General features: G+C 41.7%; 1 protein-coding gene across 3 annotated transcripts in view; it reads right to left on the reverse strand.

Annotated features, from left to right (window-relative positions):
- The window catches only part of PPFIA4 (PTPRF interacting protein alpha 4), a 3,105,259-nt gene that overhangs the window by 2,640,359 nt on the left and 444,173 nt on the right, over positions 1–20,727 (reverse strand). The window contains exon 3 of one of the 3 annotated variants that reach the window (XM_069239004.1): positions 8,382–8,480. The exons of the other annotated variants lie outside the window; for them this stretch is intronic. The gene's annotated coding sequence lies outside the window, so the exon portion shown is untranslated. The remainder of the gene's footprint in view (positions 1–8,381; positions 8,481–20,727) is intronic. 3 annotated transcript variants of the gene reach the window in all.

A 20,727-nucleotide genomic window follows, 5' to 3' on the forward strand; every position in this document is an offset into this window, starting at 1 on the left:
TTGTTATCGCCAGTTAATCACTGACCCTTGGTATGGCTGACTTGTGTGGGTGTCTGGATTTTGGCAGATTCCGAGCTGTGGGTCGCAATAGCTGTGGCGGAATTCTGCAGCCGCGGTGTTGTGTTGGCGGTCTTCTGCACGGCGGTAAGCAGGATTTACCGCCAATGTTGTAATGACCCCCTTTGTTTTTTTCAGTTGGATGTGCTTCTACAGTAAGTGGTGTGATGTTTGGTGATGGTGGGGCCACCGCAAGAAGGGACAAAATTTACCTGGGAACAGGAGACAAGCATGGTCTGGAATTATTAATAGTGCCAAACAGATAAACTGGCTTTGAGTACAATAGAATATATATACACTGATAATAAGGAAAGGATTTTACTATAGTTTGTCATAATGCAAATGGGTTAAATTACAGACATAAGAGGGGCACTTTTAATCCCTCTAGCATTCTTATACAAGAGACACATTTAATTTGGGGTAAGGAAGGCAATAAACTCCACTATCCTTGGATTTGTCAGTCCTTTTTTCATCTGCAGAATCAGCCCACAGTGAGACAGTGGTGGCGATCAGCCATAAAGCTCTGGTTACCTGCTTTTCCCCTGTAGTGGACGATGGGGGGTTTTGGGTTATAATTCCCATCATAGTCTCCAATGTTAGATATAATATTGTCTCTTTCTATGGCCCTATTCCCAATAACACCAAGTCGTTTCCGACACTGTTATGGGAGCTATGCAATCTCACTGGCATCCCTATAAAATCAGTTGATTTAAACTATCTCCCTGCACCCGGGTTTCATTCTTTGAACCCAAATCGCAGGCAACAAAAGAAGTCAAATGAAAGGGGTTTTAATGATCTCTGTTCTCAGCTGGGGGCCCAAGATGTATGGTGTAAGCTAAATCCAACAGCCAGAGTGTATTCCTGTTATTCCAAGAAATATAGGTCCACTCTACGGATAGACTTATTTCTAGCTCCTCTATCTATTCCAAATATTTCTTCCCAATATCACACCGGGGCCTTTTTGGACCATTCAGTCAGCATCTTAAGACTCCCTGTATTATGCTCAAGAGTATCCAGGAGATGGGGCATGGACAAGACATTGCTTGACAAGGAATCTTATGTCCTGTCCCTGTCAACAGAGATCGAACATTTCTTCTCCATTAATGCCCATTTAGTGGATGTTGCTACTGTCTGGGAAGCGTTCAGGGCCATGGGGGAAATTGGTGAAATGGCATTGGAGCCCCACGCGCTCCTGGGGAGGAAAGTAAGTCAAAGGTTCCCAAACTTTAGAATGGCACACCTCGGGCCCCGATGGGACAATTGGAATCATCCTGGTTCATTTTGCTCCTGGTGGCGAGCTCTAACTACCAGAGGCAGTTGCAACAACCCTCCTCACCTCCAAAGGGGTACAGTACTCCAAAAGTTGACCTTCCTGGCTTCCTGTGCTAGTTCTCTTTTGTGGCTTTGTTGGTGGGTGCAGGAAAGTCCTGAGCTTTCTCCAACTGACCCTCAGGGGAACTAAGGAGGCTAGCCACACTAGCCCTTTGGGAGACTCAATGGTCCCGGGGTCATCTGGACAGAGTCCTGGGTCCTGAGTGGGGTCGGGGGTACCTCCTTCTAGTTCTCCATGGCAGTCCCGGGAGCCAGCAGAGCAGTGGGTGGAAAATCTGCCAATAAGAGAAAGTCTCCCTTTTGTGCAAGAGTTTATAAAGGGGAAAGGAAGGTTCCAGAAGACAAGCACCTCTAACCAATCCTGAAGTGACACATCACACTCCATTGCTGTCCCATCCCTCCTACACAGCATGTAGGGACAATACAAAATGGTGTCATCAAGGAGCCACTGGTCACATCAGCTCCTGGACTCTCAGCTCCACCCCTCTCTGACATCACTTCCAGGGACTTGCACACTAGAATTTTTAAGGCACCCGCTGGTCTCTCTCCAAAGGGTTTGGCTTCAGTTGTCTGGCCACTCTCCTTTGATCAGAGGGCTTGGACAGGGCCATCCCTGGTGCAGTATGACAGCTGGCTGATTGATATAGAGCATTCTGCCCCACCCCCTTTGCTCCTTAGGAGCAAGGAGAAGTAGTTGGAATTGCTCCTTTTTTGTGGGGGTGGACTTTGCTTCTGGAGAAAATTTAATTAACAGGCACACAAGGTGACAACAGGCCTGGGCTCTGATCCTAAGTTGAGCCAGGAAGATATGAAACTCTGAATGACCCACAAGGTGTACAGTTATCATTTTGGAAGTTGCATATTTAGTTTTCTTCACAGTTTACACTCTAATTCAAGATGCCAATGGTCTCTGTAGGCCAAGGAGAAGGAAAACTACACTTTAAGGCAGTTCCCTCCCTACGTGTTCAATAGAATGTCACTACAGTTAAAGCAGAAAAGCAGACTGACTTTCCCTAATAGTGTAGGCTACCCTCATGAGGCCTATCCCAGGTGAATACATATCCTCGCAGAGCCCCCATTGTGCCAAGCCACCTGTGCACTGTTATCGGGCTGCGCACAGCAGCAGTCTCCCACATGCTGCGCTTGTTCTGGTGTAACCAGACAAGGGCCCCTTATCCATGCTGCGTCACAGAGGCCTTATCTTAAAAGGCAGACACTGGCGGTAAACATGCACAGTCCATTTACCCTGTGATTATCGAGGGTGAGACACAGGTACTGAGGCTCCCCCCAGTAAAAAAAAGTCCAAAAAACAAGTGATTAAAAAAGCAAAAAACATCCAGGCATACTGCTGTGCAGAACCCAGTACAACACAGGCCAATAACACTTTGAAACACAAATTTTAAGATTTTCACAAAAATTGTGACTAATTGTATTGCTGTAGTGATGAAGTCGCTGATTCATCCCGACCATAGTGGTTTTATTAAGGGTCACAACGTGAGATGTTACACTTACTATATGGGTGAGTTTATCAGTCTAGTTACCACTGATTACATCTCCACAGCCGTACTCCTGCTGGATGCAGAGAAGGCTTTTGACCTTGTGTTTAAAATCTTCCATCCCAGCTCACAAGGTTGATAGCCAGATTGTATGAAAATACTTTGTCCCAAATTATAATAAACAATTTAAGCACGGGCACAGTGTTTCCTAGTAGAGGGACTGGTCAGGGCTGTCCTCTATCTCCAACATTATTTGCCCTATCCATAGAACCCTTTGGCCCAACATATTCATCTGCACAACAGCATGCAACCACCATTTTCTGGTGCTGCAAAAAAAAAAAAACTATTTGCAGATGACATTGCCCTGTATTTAATGCCGTAAAGGAAGAATATTGAGGCAGCTTTACAAACAATCCAGAGCTATACAAGACTGAGGGGAAATAAAATTAATGAATCCAAGACCAAATCACTGTTATTCAATACCCCAATTGAGGTGTTATCACTGGACATCGGACGCAATTATATTTCACATCCCAAAAGATATTCAGGGATATTCTATTCGGATTCGATCTTAGATACTTATTGCTTAATTAAATTTGTCCCGCTCCTATCTAAAATCCATTTTCTCTTTACTCTTTGGAAATCTCTCTCTATCTCTGTGATCGGTTGGATATCACTAATAAAGATGTTGATCCTACCTCTTATTTTATTTCCTTTAAATGTCCCCTGCAAGCTGGAAGCAGGCTCTTTCCACATGTTGGAGATCAGCTTTACATAATGTATATAAGGCAATAAATGCATTAGAGCCAGCTTAAAAATACTCCAACTGCCCAAGACGGAGGGCAGTTTGGCACTCCCTTGTTTTAGAACCTATCATTTTGCTTCCACTGCTGTGCAGCTGCACCGTTTTTCTATGCACTGGTCCCAGTTTGATCATTTTCTAATTTCATATATGCTTGGTCATTGTACCATAGCCAGTTTGCTGAGAGCCATTAATGAGCCTAATCCACCAGAAAATGCCCTGGATGTAAGGGAGTGGGAGACTGGGGACATATGTTTATGCCTGTAAGGCCATCTCTGATTTTTGATTGCAGATTTTTTATTATATTTCACGTAAGAGAGGATGCGAGGTTAAACCTCTACCCAGCACTACACGGTTTGGCCTCACCATCCCTACACAGTTTGGGAAGCAAGTGCTCAACTAATCTATATTTCGACTTCGGTCACTCAGCCTATTATCGCCAGTCACTGGAAGACCCCACTGAAGTCCACATTTGAGGAGTGGTTAAGTAAGAGGAGGAAACTAGTACAAGGGAATACTGGTATTACGCCCAGGTGAACAAAATACAATGCTATAAAAATATTTTGGGGGGCATCCTTTGTGGAAGACGAGGTACAGGAAAATTACTTATAGATTCTACTCCGCACCTTAAATATTTTGAAGGCACTTTGGTTCTTGTACTGTGTTTTTATTCTGCAACTGGCACTCAGTAACTGGTCTGCTCAATTTTACAATGTACTGTATATGCGCGGTCACTTTACTGTTTCCATATCTGGTTTGGTTTCTCGTTTAATTTTTGGATGGAAAGGGAAACTGCACTTTATTTGTCTCTGTCACTGTCCCTTTTATGTCATTAGTTAAATGGCGAATCATAGGCCCTCTTCATATTGTTGTCCTATTTCTATTAAATAGGTAATTCGATCATTTATATAAGTATTGTATCCGCACTGTCTCTTTAATTTTTTTTATTTTTCTTGATCTATTTTTGGTTCTAAGTGTTTAAAAAGCAGAGGCAATGACTTCAGTATCGTATTCTCACTTTATCAATTGTTAAATAAATATTAGCACTATTCCTACATGGTCACACTACTGCTTTATATATTTTGCAATTTTGTTCCTGTTTTTGTTTTTTTTTAAATGAGGAAACGTGTACTGTGTTTGCATTGTCACTTAATAAATCATTAAAAATTGATAATATCAAATTAAGACAAGATGCTGTATCTAAGAAGTACAATGAATGTAATTTGATTTTTGACACAGCTGGAATTTATCGAGAGGGGAAATTGTTTGTACTGTATTCAGAGCTATAAATAAAATATGTTTTTTTTAAAAAAGAAACCGAGCTAATTTAGAAGAAAGGAAACGATAATAATCAAAATACCTTAAAATTAGATGAAGGTATTGAGGGATATGAATTAATGAAGTTTTTATAAGGTAAGCCTTGCAGTTTTACCTTTTTTATAAATGTAAAAAGCTTCTAGGGGGGGAAAGCAATATGTGGTTAGAGAAGGCCCCTCACTATGAGGCACTAGTTTTATGGGGTTCCACAGCAGCCTTGGGTTTTGGCACTAAAAGCTTCAATTGGGAAAATTTTGAATCATTTAGCTGCTCCAAAAGTGAAAAAAATTATGTCCCAACTATTGAAAATGCTGGAAAATTGGCTTCCTGGTCAATCCTATAGCTCTCTAAACAGTTCCAGGTTAGCAGTGGGAGCCACACTTAATCATTCACTGCAGCGAGGTCTACAGCAAAGTTCTGTCCAGGTTGGTTTGAACTAGTCAGCTACTTGTTCCACACTGAGCCCCTCTCTTCAGTATTTTCTGTCTTTGAAGATATTAGGAGGCTAGATGGTTTGGCACTGTAGGGCACTTCTAAAGCATAGTTGCAGGGAGAAACAGGTTTACCTCAGCCCTTCATCTGGCAGACAACAAGCACACCCCCAATGTGGCGTTTGGCATTTTTTTATGGTACACTAACATCTGATTGGTAAAGGCTCTGGGTTCAATGCTAATAATATTCACATGGCCACACAAGCCTACTTTTGCAGCAATTATTGTTGTTTTCTGGTTAACTATTCTTAGAAAACATTGCTCTGGGGGTCTTTGAAAGTGGCAAAACTTTGGGTCTTTTTGAGGAGCTCAGAATATACTGCCCGTGTGGTGTCCTATGTATTTGAGCTACTCCTCACTGAAGACCAACCCTGGCTGTTTATTTCTTATTTATAAGAGTTACATCTCCTTGAAGACCAACCCTGGCTCTTTATGAAGCCATTCCCCTGGTTACATTTAAACATTGCATGCCTCTCTGGAAGGTTCTAAACAGTACTTTGCCATGGTCATCTACAATTCCTGCTCACTCCGCTCTTAAATATTCCAATATTCACTTCTTACTCACCTTTCTTGCCAGCAGGCCAAAGGCCTAGAGAAACGGCCTTAAGCACACGGGCTAAGCCATGCGTGCTGTTTCAACGCAAGAGTAACAATGCTTGCCTGAACCACGACTGTCTGGATCTTTGCCTTAATCACACATATGCGTGATTCAGGCAGAGAGCGGTCTAGCTGTGCGGATGTGCAGAGAGAGGAAAAGGAAGGTTTGATCAGGAGATGTAAGTGGGGCTAGGGCTGGGTTTGGGGGGTACTTTTCAGGTGTGGGGCGGTTTTACATCTCAGGGCAGGTGGGGGACTGGTGTTTTTTTGACAGCGGGCAGGGTTTTAGGGTTCAGTGTGGGGGTTGGGGTACTTTTAAGGGAGAAGGGACAGTTTTCTGGGGTGGGGATAAGTTTTAGGGCTGAAGGCGGGGGGCTGGGGTTGGGGTCGTTTTTTAGCAAGGGGCCAGAGTGCAACAGGAAAGATCGGGAGAAGTAAAAGGGGCTGGGATTGGGCAGGGCAGTTTTTAGAGGTGGGGTTGTTTTAGGGCTCGGGGTGGCTGGAGGGATTGGGGTAGTTTTTTGATAAGGGGCAGGGTTTTAAGGCTCAGAGCGAGAGGGGGGTGTTTTTAAAGGCTGATGCCAGGTTTTAGGGCTCAGGGTGGCAGGAGAAGGGGCAGTTTTTAGTGGTGTGGGACAGTTTTAGGGCTTGGCTGGTCAGTTGTAGGGCTCAGGGCGAGGGGGTCGAAGTAGTTTTAAGGGCAGTCTGGGGTCAGGTTTAGGGCTCAGAGTAGGGGGTCTGATTAGTTTTAAGGGTAGGGTGGGGTCACTTTACGGGCTCAGGGTTGGGGGAGGGGCAGTTTTAGGGCTGGAGCGGGTGGATTGCAGGGCTGGCATATCGGGCATTAGGGGCAGGATGGGGGCAGTGGGGTGCAATTTACCAAACATATTCCTTTACCAATCATGCTTTTACAACAAAATTTGTTGTAAAAGCATGCATGATAAAGGCATGCATGGTAAAGATGCAGTTGTGGTTCCAACTACGTTGTTTAGGTATGCGTGGTTCAGGCATGCGTGTTTGTGTCATACAACCCGAGGTGTATGACTATGTCCCAGAAAGAGCTTTGCACACCCGATCAAAGTGCTAATTACGGTTCCTCAATTTGTGAATTTACACAGTCTGTACCTCTCTTGATTATGTTGTTGTCTGCTCTCTTGTTTCTGAGCATCTGTAACATGCTCTGATACCCCCACGAATCATATTTGCTCTATATACAACTTTATAAATGAATAAATTAATTAATGTGTAGTTTAGGCATACATAATTTCAGTAGAAAAATAAAGTGATGTTTTTATGAGCTACACACTGAGGCACAGTGCAAGGGTACATTCACGTAAGTTGACTAGTCAGGTCATTGCTTGAGCTCCTTTGACATGAAATGGAGAAGAAGGGTAAACATAATTGTAGACCACCTACTATGATATATAAACGTTTTAAAGCTTTAACTCCATGGAACCTAAACCACTGCAAGAAAAAAGTGGGGTACCAACCAGTGAATTATAACACAAATTGACGGTTTGGCTTTTGTGAATAAGTATGCCCTTGAAAATCTACCACCCAAAACTAGAAATCATAACTATTTCTTAATTTTGGTTTGACCTAGGGAGACACCGTCTTGGGTTAGTTAAGTAAAACATATTGCTGACGGAACCATATGACACATTTCCAACAACACTCAACAAACAGTTAAAGTTTTTACAAAAAGCATTTTTAAAAGCTAAAAAGTAGCACCTGTCAGCTGGCTTTAGATTACCCAACAACATATCTAAATACGTTTTCTGGTCTTACTGACCCCTTCTCTAATATTATCATCGTTGAACAGTCTAAAAATACTTTCACTCCAAAGTTTAATCCATCAGAGAAACCATCCCACTTATACTGAAAGGTGCCTTAGGAAGGTGTCTGCTATCGATGTTTGGGGTTCTGGCCACAAGAGATATTTCTCAAGAAGGTTGTGGCTCTTATTACATCTACCAATCCCACTTCTTGCTCTGGTGACCCTCACCCTGCTAAGTCATCAAATAAATAAATAGTTCATTTACAGCTATCCACATTCTGGGGACATTGAAGGGGGAAATAGATCACTCCCTTCCTGAAAAAACTCTCAACAGACTTGATCAGAAAAAACAAGTCTATATTGAGCAGAAATGTCAGGGAACTTTGTGGAAGCCAAATAACTATTAGGCAACAATCAATCTATTTTCTAACCTTAAAGTACCACTGAAATATTCTCATTGTGAATATTATGGATTCAGGCAGCCATGCTTTATTCATGCTACTGTGACTTACTTCAGAGTTAGATACTTTAGAAGACAATAGAATGCTGAAGAGGTTCAGGAGACTGGAAAGGATGCCAGCGATCACTAGTTAAAGGCTGTACTCTCTTGCCTACAAAATGAAAGAAAGAACATTGGTTGGATCTGGGAGCACAGAGACAATATCTGTGAAGCAAAAAGTCCCAAATGGTTCTAAATTGCCTCCTTTCCTTCTAGGTTTCTATCTAAAACTCCTACACCAAACCTGCCTGGATCCGAGTGTGTTGTTTCAGATGTATGCCAACTTTACACAAGTTATATTCCATGTGTCTGAAAATCCAAATGACCAAAGCATTTTCTCCGAGGTGCTTAATATAACAATACATATACTGTAATATAATTAATTGGATAGTTGGACCTTAAGTGGTTAAACCTCAAAGCATATTAGGCAGAGTCCCTGCCTATTGGCACAGTCCACCATCTGAAATCAAACAATGCTCAATACACCTCTTTTAGAGTCAGTAATTCAACATCTTGGTTAACGAGAACCCCAGGAGTCATATTAGATGTGAGAATGTCCATGGACAGACACATGAATAGTGGTGTCTCTGCATGGCGTCTCCATCAGATCATGTTGAAAAAACGAGATACCTGCTTCCAGGAACAGACCTGGTCACGGTCACAAGAGCCTTTAGTGGTAAAAAAGATAAATCATGGGAATGTTTTCGGTCCAGAACCTCTGAAGTTATATTACATAATAGGTTTAACAGCACAGATCAACTAAAACAGTTTCCACATTTTTCAAGGCACACATGTGTGCAGGTTTTCCGGCGTGAAATTTAAAATTCTGGTACATAAAGTGATTGCTGGGATACTTTTCCAAACAACTAACACAGATATGTGTACCTCGTATTCCAGTTAGGGCGTTGAAGTCTGCTAAAAAAAAAAAATCCTGGTGCCCCCTAAAAAGTATTTGGAAAAAGACTTGTGGGATCAGCCTGGATTCTGCTTGCAAACATGGAGAGATGCAATGATGAACTTCTGTTCAGAAAAACAGAAACGTTTGCTGTGGTAGTTCCTCACAAACTCTCAATGCCCTGTTGCTATTGTTTGGTCTTTAGCACTTTAACAAATACTGCAATTGTTTAATTTAAGTATGTTCAGTATACAAAGATACGAGTTTGCACCGCAAAGGAGCTTCCCTCGTTCAAATGACCCTGCCCGACCATTCAAACTTGCATTTGAAATATGTACACTACATTTTAATACGATGATGTTCTAAAGTTGATATCACATAGCACTAGCCATGTTTTTGAATCTACTTGCACATTACACGAACCTGCTCTGCGCCAGGATACCCTCCCTGGTGATAGTGCCCTCTACGAATCTACATAACATAACACGTTTTTTCATTTCTTAATCTGTCCATGGAGCGTTGCAAATGTGACCTTCAGCATTTTATAAAATTGTCTGTAATTCAGTGAGTTTCGGGGTCTTGCTTTTGATGTAACAAACACATTGATTATCTTTAGTTTGTGAAACAAGAGGAAAGCTCAACTGTATTCGACTGAAGCTGATTTCCTAAAGGCATTGTTTATATAATTCTCAATATGCCTTATTTTGTACTGTAGAACATAATGAATGATTATTCATTTACACAAGAGCACAGGTTATTTTAAAGTGATGTGTTTCTGTTTTACTATTGAATAGGGAAATAGTTTTACATAATGCCACAATCCGGATTCTTTTCTGGCTTTCTTAGAGAAAAGACTCCATGTTAGCCTGTTTATTGAACCAATACTTTAAAATATTCCAGGAATTTATGATTTCTAATTTGCCTTGTGCTAGTCTACTAGATTAGGGTCAGTTGGTATTGCCTATATTGATTTATTGACTTAATATTATTTGATTGATGGTGAATTAACTAACGATTATTTTTGCCTTCTGTAATGATTCTTCAGATTTAAAATAACCCTCCATAGTTTGTACTCTGAATCTGGTCTCGTGAACTTTCCTTTGTGGACTTTCTAGACTGGTTCTCTATGTATCTTTATGTTTTCATAATTGTACTCACAGGGCATCACCCTACACTCTCCTTGACCAGACTTGGCATCAGAAATGATCAGGAGCGCAAATGGGGAAAACACATGACATTACATTTTTTTTTACATCGTTCTACCACTAAAGGATTAAAACATGGCAGAACACTTTTGCGTTTTATAAAGGGTTTCCATACTGACCATTCATCTAATGTAAGTTGTCTCTTGGAACTTAGAAGAGAGTATATACAGGTGTTTCATCAATTTCAGTAGTACTCATCAGTCATCTTTAGAGGGATGGGCAGCTGCTTATCTATCGTCAAAGATCATGTAACTTCCAATTTATGCAAAGTAGAATACAACGTTATGTGCGACCCACTAAGGTATGTTGCAGGGTGACCGATTGCAGGGGAACACGGAACAAATCCATGTACGCCCATGTGTTCTCGCATTAACTACAACTCATTTGGTACTGCATTGATAAACATTTATCTTTCTAAAAATTGATAAACATTAAGTTGGAAGAATGACAGTAGACAGTATCCAGCTCCAGAAGGGATATTTTTGGTTCGAATTTGCATGTTTGTATTAAGCCACTCATTCTTTAAAATCAGACAATAGGAAAGTCAACTAGCTGCCGCTTAGATGACTAAAGGCATGTTATCTTCTAAACAACCCCGCGTGACCTTCATACAGAAGTAATGAACAGCAGAGAGGCACCTGATGACGTAGCACCCCCGCTATATATTTATAGACCACAAGGAAGCATCCCAGACAACCCGCAGCAATGTGGCTGAACGGGTCTCTGTTCTATCTTCAAAATGCCGACTAATAGGTCCCACCGGAACCTTAAGCCAACGTGTAAACTCAAAAAATCGCTGCTAGCCCATCTGCAATGCACGTGACTTGCTGCAAACGGAAAGAGAGGATACAGGGTATTTCGCTCTAAGTAACGGGAGTTGATGGCCGCATGCAGTAATTATACGTGATGGACTGTCACCCCACCAATGAAATATGTGAAGTGGTTTATACACCCATTAATTCTCGGTTGGCAGAATATCATCAGTAAATATAGGAAAGCTGCTCTCAACTATTAATTATTGTGATGTGCGGTGATGCCCTGCTTGCATGTAATAAAAAGCAGCAGTGATATGTTGGTATGATAAAGCAGCGAAGGGCCATTTACCTTCAATTACATACCGATAATTATCAAGGTGCCTCTGTGTGACACGGAGAAACTGTTTTTACCCACTCAAGAGGGCGAATAAATCCTTGCATTGCTGTTACTAGCAGTAATGGGAGCCATTGCAGCAAAGCCCTGAAGACTGAACAGTATATTTGGCATATTTAATATCTACAGTATGATACAATATACAATTTGTGATGTACGATAGCTACTGTGTTGCAAAAGAAGACTAATGTGAGTTTTATTTTTATTTCTTTATACCTGTTTTATAAAGTAGGGACTTAACATGTATGGGTGGACGTTTTGAATATTATTATTACACATATGAGATAATGCAAATGGAGATTACGATTTTGCAGTTGCGCACACAGAAAAGACTCAAAGTTTCGATCAAACTCGAATTTATAACAGATTTTTACGTTTACTTAAGCTATCATAAGTGTCCTTCGACACTGAAATGTAATTTACTAGAGGTTTCAATGAAACTGTCAATTTTTCTTAAACATTTTCAATTTCCTTTACTTCTATATTATTTCTCATTAGTAGCATGGCATCCAACGTGCCTTGTATTTACTCCCAAGCTACCACATCACAAGTAGGGTTTGTTTCAGATAGTACATCGTCATCACCATAATGCGGACGGAAATCTCGCAGGGAAAGTATGAGGCGCTGAACCGGATCGGAAATCATTCGGGGATCAGCCGTTATTTGTCTTGAAGTAGGTTTTCTACCGGTTTTTTTTTAAAGACGGGGAAGTAACGTGCATGCCTCGTGTGAAATGGGACAACACTCGCTGTTTGTACGCATGTTTGGAGACGGACCTGGATACGTTTATTCCTTTTCTGAGGAGTAGGAGGTCGAGAAGAAGTTACTTTCTGCTTCTAGGTGTCTTGAATCCTCTGGAGACATTGAGTTTCTTTTTAGACTGTTTAACGATGTTAAGGGCAAGGGCGTTAAGGGTTATAAACACTCATCTGGCTTTGAAAGGCATCCACTTTGGGTTTTATACAACAGGACGTATTTGCCAATTACTGGAAGCGAGCTGCTGCATGGGGAACGGTTTCATTGGAGTGAGTCCCTTTTTTGAAAGACTAGTGTAGAGGGCACTTTCGTGGTCTACACGTGTGATACCCGAGGTTTTGGCATGCTGCTTTGAGATATTGTTACGTGGGGATGTGTTTGAAGATTTTAAATGTTTATGTAAGTGTAAGCTTGTCAACTTTTCACCTTGTATCTAGTGTTCAATTGATTTCAACAAATAATAAGCTGAGGGATTTTTCTAATTTGCCGTGTTGTGTGTGACGTTTGTGTGGTTTAGGAATATAAAACAAGTGCACTCTACATGTGCTAGTTGTGCAGGCGCCTGGCAGCCCGAGCTAAGCTTTCTCAGGCTAAGATTTCACAGCTTTGTGGGTGTGACTGCAGCCTGATAAAGCGCTGCAAAGTCCTCCCCCTCCTGGTGTGGGGGGATGTCACTGATAGTCTCAGATCTAGGTGCTTTGGTTTTAAGCCCTGAGATGCCCAGGTCTGAATGTCTATCATGACGCCTCATCACAGAGGGGTGTGGGGTCTGTAACTCTCACTGACCCTCATCGCGCTTTGTGTAAGGAGATAGGGAAGGTCCTCCTCCCTTTGGCTGACCCGGTGTCTTCTGCTTCCCTGCCTGCAACCTACCAGTCGCTGGACCTGCTCGCAGCCTGTAAGTACTATTTTTATAATGTTGGGTGCGGAACATGCATGTATGAATGTATAGGTATGTATAGATGTGCACTGAATGGGTGAGTTTCTGGTATGTGTTTGTGAATGGTGGGTGTAGGTATGCAAGCTTGTGAAAGGATGTGTGAGTGAATGTGCATGTGGATGATTGAGAGTTATATGTGTGTGCCCCATCACTTCCTCACATTGTGGCCCGACACTGGCAAATTATTATTTAAGAATTTGTGATAGACTCAGACGAGGTAAACTTTGGTTACAATCATATATTGTTCTAGTTGAAAGATACTTTATGGTACAAGCTGTTTTTGTAAGAGTGAATTTTCCTTGTGAGGATGAAAATAAAAACAGCATCTTCCTTCTTTGGTAGCATAAATGCAACTAATGCTTACTTTCATCTTCCAGCTCTCACTTACATATATTATTAATCTAAGCATTATTTTTAAAAATCTTACTGTGTTCGCAATTAGAGTGTCTACCCATCCACAAAGTTTACTCAGGGCTATGCAATTTCTATAATTTTATAATAATTTTTTGTCTGTTACTGTTCCATGCCTTATACTTCATTCCTTCATACCTGGTAGCACTAGTTGATAGTGGCATTATTATGTGATCTAAAAAAGTATTGCTTGGAAAAAGATATAAAGTAGAGAATTGTGAGTTTAGTTAAACATTATTCAAAACAGTGGGGGCACTGTAGTAGTGGGTAAATTAACCCAGATTCTCTGTCACCTCTAGGTCATGTTATATCCATGTATTTCAGGGTATTGTCAAAATGAATCCTATACTGTGAAAGCAAAAACATCATCTACTATTTTTATTTCAATCTCTAAACACTGACACTTAGGGCACAATTCACAAAGGCATTTGAGTCCTTGTCAACAGCATGCCAAGCATACATCCACAGTGTACATGTACGTGATAATATATGTGCCTAAGTGTTGGACCTAGCCCTTTTTGCAGGGTTATCCTCAAACATTTTGACTTGTTTCTCCTATTTTTCTGACCTCTTTTTGTTGTTTTTAGGACTCTGAAAACTTTAGCACTACTAATCAGTGCTAATGTTCATATGCTCTCTGTCTAAATTGTATTGGTTTATCCATGATTGGCATATATGATTTACCAGTAAGTCCCTAGTAAAGTGCACTATGTGTGCCCAGGGACTGTAAATCAAATGCTACTAGTGGGCCTAAAGCGTTGATTGTGCTAACCACAGGAGTAGCCCTTAAACATGTCTCAGTCCTGCCACTCCAGTGTCTGTGTGTGCAGCTTTATACTGCCATGTTGACCTGATAAGTGCACCCACTTGCCAGGCCCAAACCTGCCCTTAAATTATATGTAAGGCACCCCTAAGGTAGGACCAAAGCAGCCCTATGCACAGGGTACAGTGCATTTAAAACGTTGGACATGTACTGGTGTGTTTCACATGTCCTGATAGTGAAATACTACTAATTTTGTTTTTTCACTATTGCAAGACCGATTTCTCGATAGGGTAACATGGGGATTGCCTTAAAATATCTTAAGTGTAACATCCCACTGGGAGCAGATGGAGATATGAAATCTGGGGTCTCTAAATTCACAGTTTGAAAATACATCTTTTGGTGAGGTTGTTTTCTGAATTTTAAGTATGAAAATGCCACTTTTAGAAAGTAGGCATTTATTTTTGCTTAACCATTCTGTGCCGCTGCCTGCCTGATGAATAAATGTCTGGGTCAGGATAACAGTTGGGCTGTTTGTGTATTCACTGTAGACAGTCACACAAAGGAAGCTGGGGTGTTCCCTGCATATCCTGGTGGCCCATCACTAGGCTGATGAGTCTTCCTGAGCTAGAGTGGTGGGAGGAGCTGAGATTTGCACCTGAATAGGGCTGTGCCTGTCCTCAAACAAAGCAGTCTCCAGCCCCTTGGAGCGTGACTGGGGCCAGGGCAGGGAAAGGCAGGGTCTTTTGCACTACAAAGACTTGTCTTTCAAGTTTGCCTACTTTAGGACAAAAATGGGTATAAGTACTGAACCTGTGACACCACACAGAATCCTTCTGGACTGAGGACATTCTGCCAGGTAGAAGAGCTAGATGCCATAGGAGGGACTGTCACTCTGCCTGTTGCTTTGTTGTGCTGGCCTGCTGCTTGCTGATTCTGTCCTGAAAGTGCAAGGACAGACTTTCTACATCCTCCTTTCCAAGGTTCTCCAAGGGCTTGAACTGAGCTTGCCTTCGGTTAAGAAATCTCAGGGCCATCAAAGACATCACCTACTAGTGCCTGGGATCTCTTGCTGAGAGTCTTGACTTGCCAAGTGGTGTCATATCCGGTTCCTAGACCTTTGGAAGCGAGCTCTGGTGCATCTAAGAAAAAACTAAGCACATCGACTCCAGAGCGACTTCGGAACTGGTGCTGCTCTCTGACACAGTGCCGCCACCTGCACTGGAGCTGTGGTTACCACTAAGTGCAAAGACCATGACCTACAACACAGGCCTAACATCTGGGACACCCGACTCCAACTCCACCGCAGCACCTGTGGCCCCGTGGTGTGATCGTAACACATCAAATTCGATGCCTCGCATCTTGACCTGCTAGATCCATCGACCCCGTTGGGTCGTAAGGAACTGACACCTTGCCACTGATGCCACATTACCTCACCTGCAACAGTAAGGAACCAACACCCCACCTCCCCTTCCTAGCAGTAAGAACAATGTATCACCGCTCCAGTGGCAGTAATGAACCAATGCCGCACCGGCTCCAGCGAAGCCTCACCTTTCCCGACTCTGCAACATATTTGTTTCCTCATCGTTTTGCAACACTATGGCCGGCCGGCCAGCACTCTGTCCCAAGTGGCGTCAGACTGTTAGGAATGACTCTGTCATAATGCCATGATAGCCCCAGTTGGAGCTATTGTGTTTCTAAGTGCTTTACTAATATTCAATCTTTGCAAATTCGTATCTTTACGTGCGTATGTTGGATTTTTGTCAATTTGGTCTTTATGTACTCAGACAAATATTGTCTATATCTCTAAACTGGTGTGGAGTACTTTGGAGATGTTTTCACAGTGTTACTTTGTATGTTTGTACAAATACTTTACACATTCGTGCTGAGATAAGCCTGACTTCTCATGCCAAGCTACCAAGGGGATGAGCAGGGGGTTATCTTAGCTCTGTGACTCCCTTACCCTTACTAGAGTTAGGGTCCCTACTTGGACAGGGTGCAAACCCTGCCAACTAGAGACCCCATTTCTAACAATAAGAAACCAAACCTACATATGTGTACTATTAGACTTGGTCCTATCTGCAGGGTCACCCATAAACCTTGTGTCTTCAACTCTGTTCTTTGAACATTATTTTTGTTGGCGTTAGGACTCTGCACTTTACCCCTGCTAACTAGTGCTAAAGTGTTTGTGTTCTCTACCTAAAAAATGGTACAATTGGCTCAAACCTGATTGGCAAATTTAGTTTACTTATAAATTCCTAGTATATAACACTACATGTACCCCAGGATGGACAATTAAATATTATCAGTGGGACTGCAGCACTCATTGTGCCACCCACTTAAGTAACACTTTAAAACATGTCTCAGGCGTGCCACTGCAGTTTGTAAGGCAGTTTTAAAACTGCCAATTCGATCTGGCAAAGTAAACCATTTGCCAGCCCTAAAACTTCCTTTTTAAAAACATATAAGTCACCCCTAAAGTAGCCACCAAAAAGACGATAGGGCAGAGCGCATTGTACTGAAAAAGTATGACATGTGTTTTTAAATTGTGCATGTCCTGATAGTGGAAAACTCCTAAATGTGTTTTTCACTAACGTAAGGCCTACCTCTTCCTTTGGATAACATTGGGTTACCTTATTACATGTAATAAGTGCTAACATTTTAAGGTTGTCAGGTTTGTACTCAAATTAATTGTAATTTAAAATCCTCTTTTATGATAAATTTATAATTTGAGTCACAATTCTGAAAATGCCACTTTAGACAATTGGCATTTTCTTGTCCTAACCATTTGATGCCTGCTGCACGTGTTCTGGATTGCATGGCTGTGAATCTCTTAGCTGTTGCCCTTTGTGTATTTCTCCCATACAGTGAGACAAAGGGCACCTAGATGTTGGCAGGATGGGCCATCCTGCCAGGATGGTTTAGATGGAGCTGTTATTAGCCCCCCCTACATTTAAAAGGGATGCCTCCAGGACATACACAAATGAATCTGACACCAGTCTTTTGTTACCTCAGGATACTTTGAGCCTTGGCAGGGGAAGGGAAGAAACTTCCAGAACCAGAAGTGGGGGTAGCCAGGATGTCACCCCCAATTCAAAGGCTGGCACCAGGTATAAATATTGGACCTTGTTAATCACCTCTTCAGTACACACCTAGATCTGCAGACATTTTAGAAGAAGGACTGCCTTGTTCCTCAGAGGATTGCCCTGCTGCTTGAGGCCTGCCCTGTCCCTTTGAGGACTGCCCTGTTGCTACTGGAAGATTGTCCTGCTGCTTGAGGCTTGCCTTGTTCTCCAGAGGACTGCCCTGTTGTCTCAGGCCTGCCTTGTTCCCAGGGGACTGCCCGGCTCTCTGAGAAGGAATACTGGACCTCCTAGGTGACTCCAAGGGTCAGTTGGCTGACCTCCTGTTCTGAACTACAGGGACACAAAAAACTCCAGAGGCCTCCCTGCAACTGCTAAGCTGACCTACTGCAACTGGATTTGCCTGAACCCTGATGTCCTTTGCTACATTGAGCTCTTGATTCCCAAGATGTGCCTCCCAGGTAATGAACCCATGGCTGGCATCAGAGTGCACTCATCTACAAGAAAAGGTGAAATCCTAAAGTTTTGGGCCGTTCATGTCAGACGGGGCTTGTTTGCGGTGATACTCTGCCACCCATGATGACCACCAACATGAAGCTCCAGTGAAACAACTCTGCACTACAGCAAATTCACCCCAGGGTGACTGCCAACACAAAGCTTCAGCAACAACCATCTATGAGCCATGCTCTTCACGACAGTGATGACAACCTGCGATGCTTGCCATGCTCCTCCCGGCCTCGTCCACCTCCAACTGGACTCTTCACGCCACACACTGATAAGGTAACTTTTTCAGCAGGAATAAGCTGGTCCCAGTATCCAGCAGAGCACTTTGAGTTTTTAGGTGCTATACTTGACAAAAAATTGAAATTGCATATCTCAAGTTTTACTGTTTAAGATGTTTGTCATCCTGGTCCCATTTTATTTATTAAAATGTACTCAATTTATTTTTTAATTGGTGGTTTTGTTTTTTTCTTGAGTTATGTTTCAACTTTATCTCTGTTTGTGTGCTGCATAAATACTTTACAGATTGCTTCTAAGTTAAGCCTGGCTTCTTTTGTGCCAAACTACCAGAGGGTTAAGCATATGTTCATTTAGTGACTTTTGTGGTTCACCCTGACAAGGATTGTGGTTGTTGCCTGAGTGATGCATCTCCTCATTAACCATGAACCCATTTTGTACATGTACTGTTCATTCTGTGTGCATACAACTCCACACAAATAAAATCACTACTCAGATGTAAATCTGGGCATGGACAGGATAATATCACCACCAAAATGTAAATCCACAGCCTTAGCCACAAAAGTCAGTGCATGTTCACAAAAGGTATACCCAAATATTCACAATCAGTACTTTAGACTGACAATGCTCAAATGTACTCCAACTCAGCCATGCAATAATTCACCTCACTAGCAAGGTCAGATTCGGTCCCTATAGGGATAAACCTGAATCTTATTTGGCATTCACCAAGGCTGCATATTAGCTAGACTCTTATTTATTTTATATATAAATGAACTTAATTAACAGTTAACAAATGTTTAGGCATGTTCATGATCAGCACAAAACTTACACCTGTCGTATTATGCACCAGAAATGCAGTTTTATCGACCCACACTCTAAGGGCCCTAAGAAATCTGTTGGTAGCTTTTACCCAGTTTATGTTTGAATTGCCCAAAGAATTCTGTTGGTTGATTTTACTCAGTTTTGTGGCTGAATTACACCTTAACATACATTTCTCATAATCCCATATAATGTCTTGCGGCCTACAGAGCTCGAACGTGTTCGCAATTTCCACTGGAAACACAAGACTAAAGAAGGCAGTTAACTTCTCTTATTTGGGGTAGGTTTTGATTCCTCCTCCATTTGGGGCCCAACATTACTACTCGTCATCTAAACTTTAGCCAAGCATTGAGCGATGTATTTAATCCATCACGATCCCTAAAACCTGTTAGCCCGTTTTTAGAAATCTACAAGACACAATGCGCTCAACTTGCAATGTATGGAGCTGGGGTCGAGGTTATGTTAATTCTGCCTTTTACAAGTAGAAGAAAATTGATTTTATCACTGCCTCCTCTCTTTCACCTCACATTATCTCTGCCAAGAAAAAACACTGGAGACATTTATCTTGAAGACTACAACAAGACAGATCATGTTACTCTGTGGTTAGCCATTTCTACTAAACACCCGACTGCCATTCTTAATCAGCTGAATATTAAAAATTTCTTAGCATGTGAAAGTGGATTCAAATTCCTTCATTGTCTTATGTTACGCACTGTAACAGCATTTGGGCATGTGTTTTCATTTCGAAAACCCTTCATCTGACTGTACAAAGGGCAGATTATGTATTTAGCGTACATTTCTGGAAACCAGACATCTTGAGAGGGAAGGATATGCTTGTCTAAATCATCTATGGAACAATACGCAGTTGTGCAAACCTCTACTGACACTGACCCTTATTTTCTCCATATACTGGGCTACTGGGAAAGGACCTTGCTATTTCGATCCAGTACCTGTGCTTCCCTAGTGTTTGCATCTGTCCACGTGACGGCGTGTAGAAGCAGATACGTCTGCATTTTGTATTTTTCTGCAAGTTTTATGAAATCAACTATGGTAACAGAACTTAAAACAGACACGACTAGAAGCTGCCATTCTTGTGCATAAAAGCGTTTGAAAGAAGCTGGTAGTGACATATAAAAGGTTCCTGATATGCACAAGGACTCAGATACACACCACGGTCTCAATTACAAAACATATTTTATGTAACATTAAAAAAAAATCACTTCGCTTTGATAATGTTTTGCCAGAATGTTGCACTATTTACCCCAATATTCTTTTAAAGAGAGATATGGCCACATGACACCTTAAAATAGTGCTGCTTTAGATGTCACTGGAAGTGTAATGAAAGCTGGGAAGCAAAACAAAGTAGATGCGCAACTTGCTTATCAAAAAAAGATTACATTTAATCTTCATGTTCAAGGTTCTTCTTAGAAAAAAAATGGGTAGTTTCTTCAAAATATTACTGAAATTTGACCAGTTTCAGTATCAATGATAAGCATTGCTAAAGCAGGTGTTCTATAAAAATTATTAATGAGTATACATGTATTCAGAATAATGGATTTGTGTAGAAAATATAATAACGTAGAAAAAATAATGCACGCATTTG

This window comes from Pleurodeles waltl, chromosome 6 (genome assembly GCF_031143425.1).
Source record: "Pleurodeles waltl isolate 20211129_DDA chromosome 6, aPleWal1.hap1.20221129, whole genome shotgun sequence".
In the NCBI taxonomy this organism is placed as follows: domain Eukaryota; kingdom Metazoa; phylum Chordata; class Amphibia; order Caudata; family Salamandridae; genus Pleurodeles; species Pleurodeles waltl.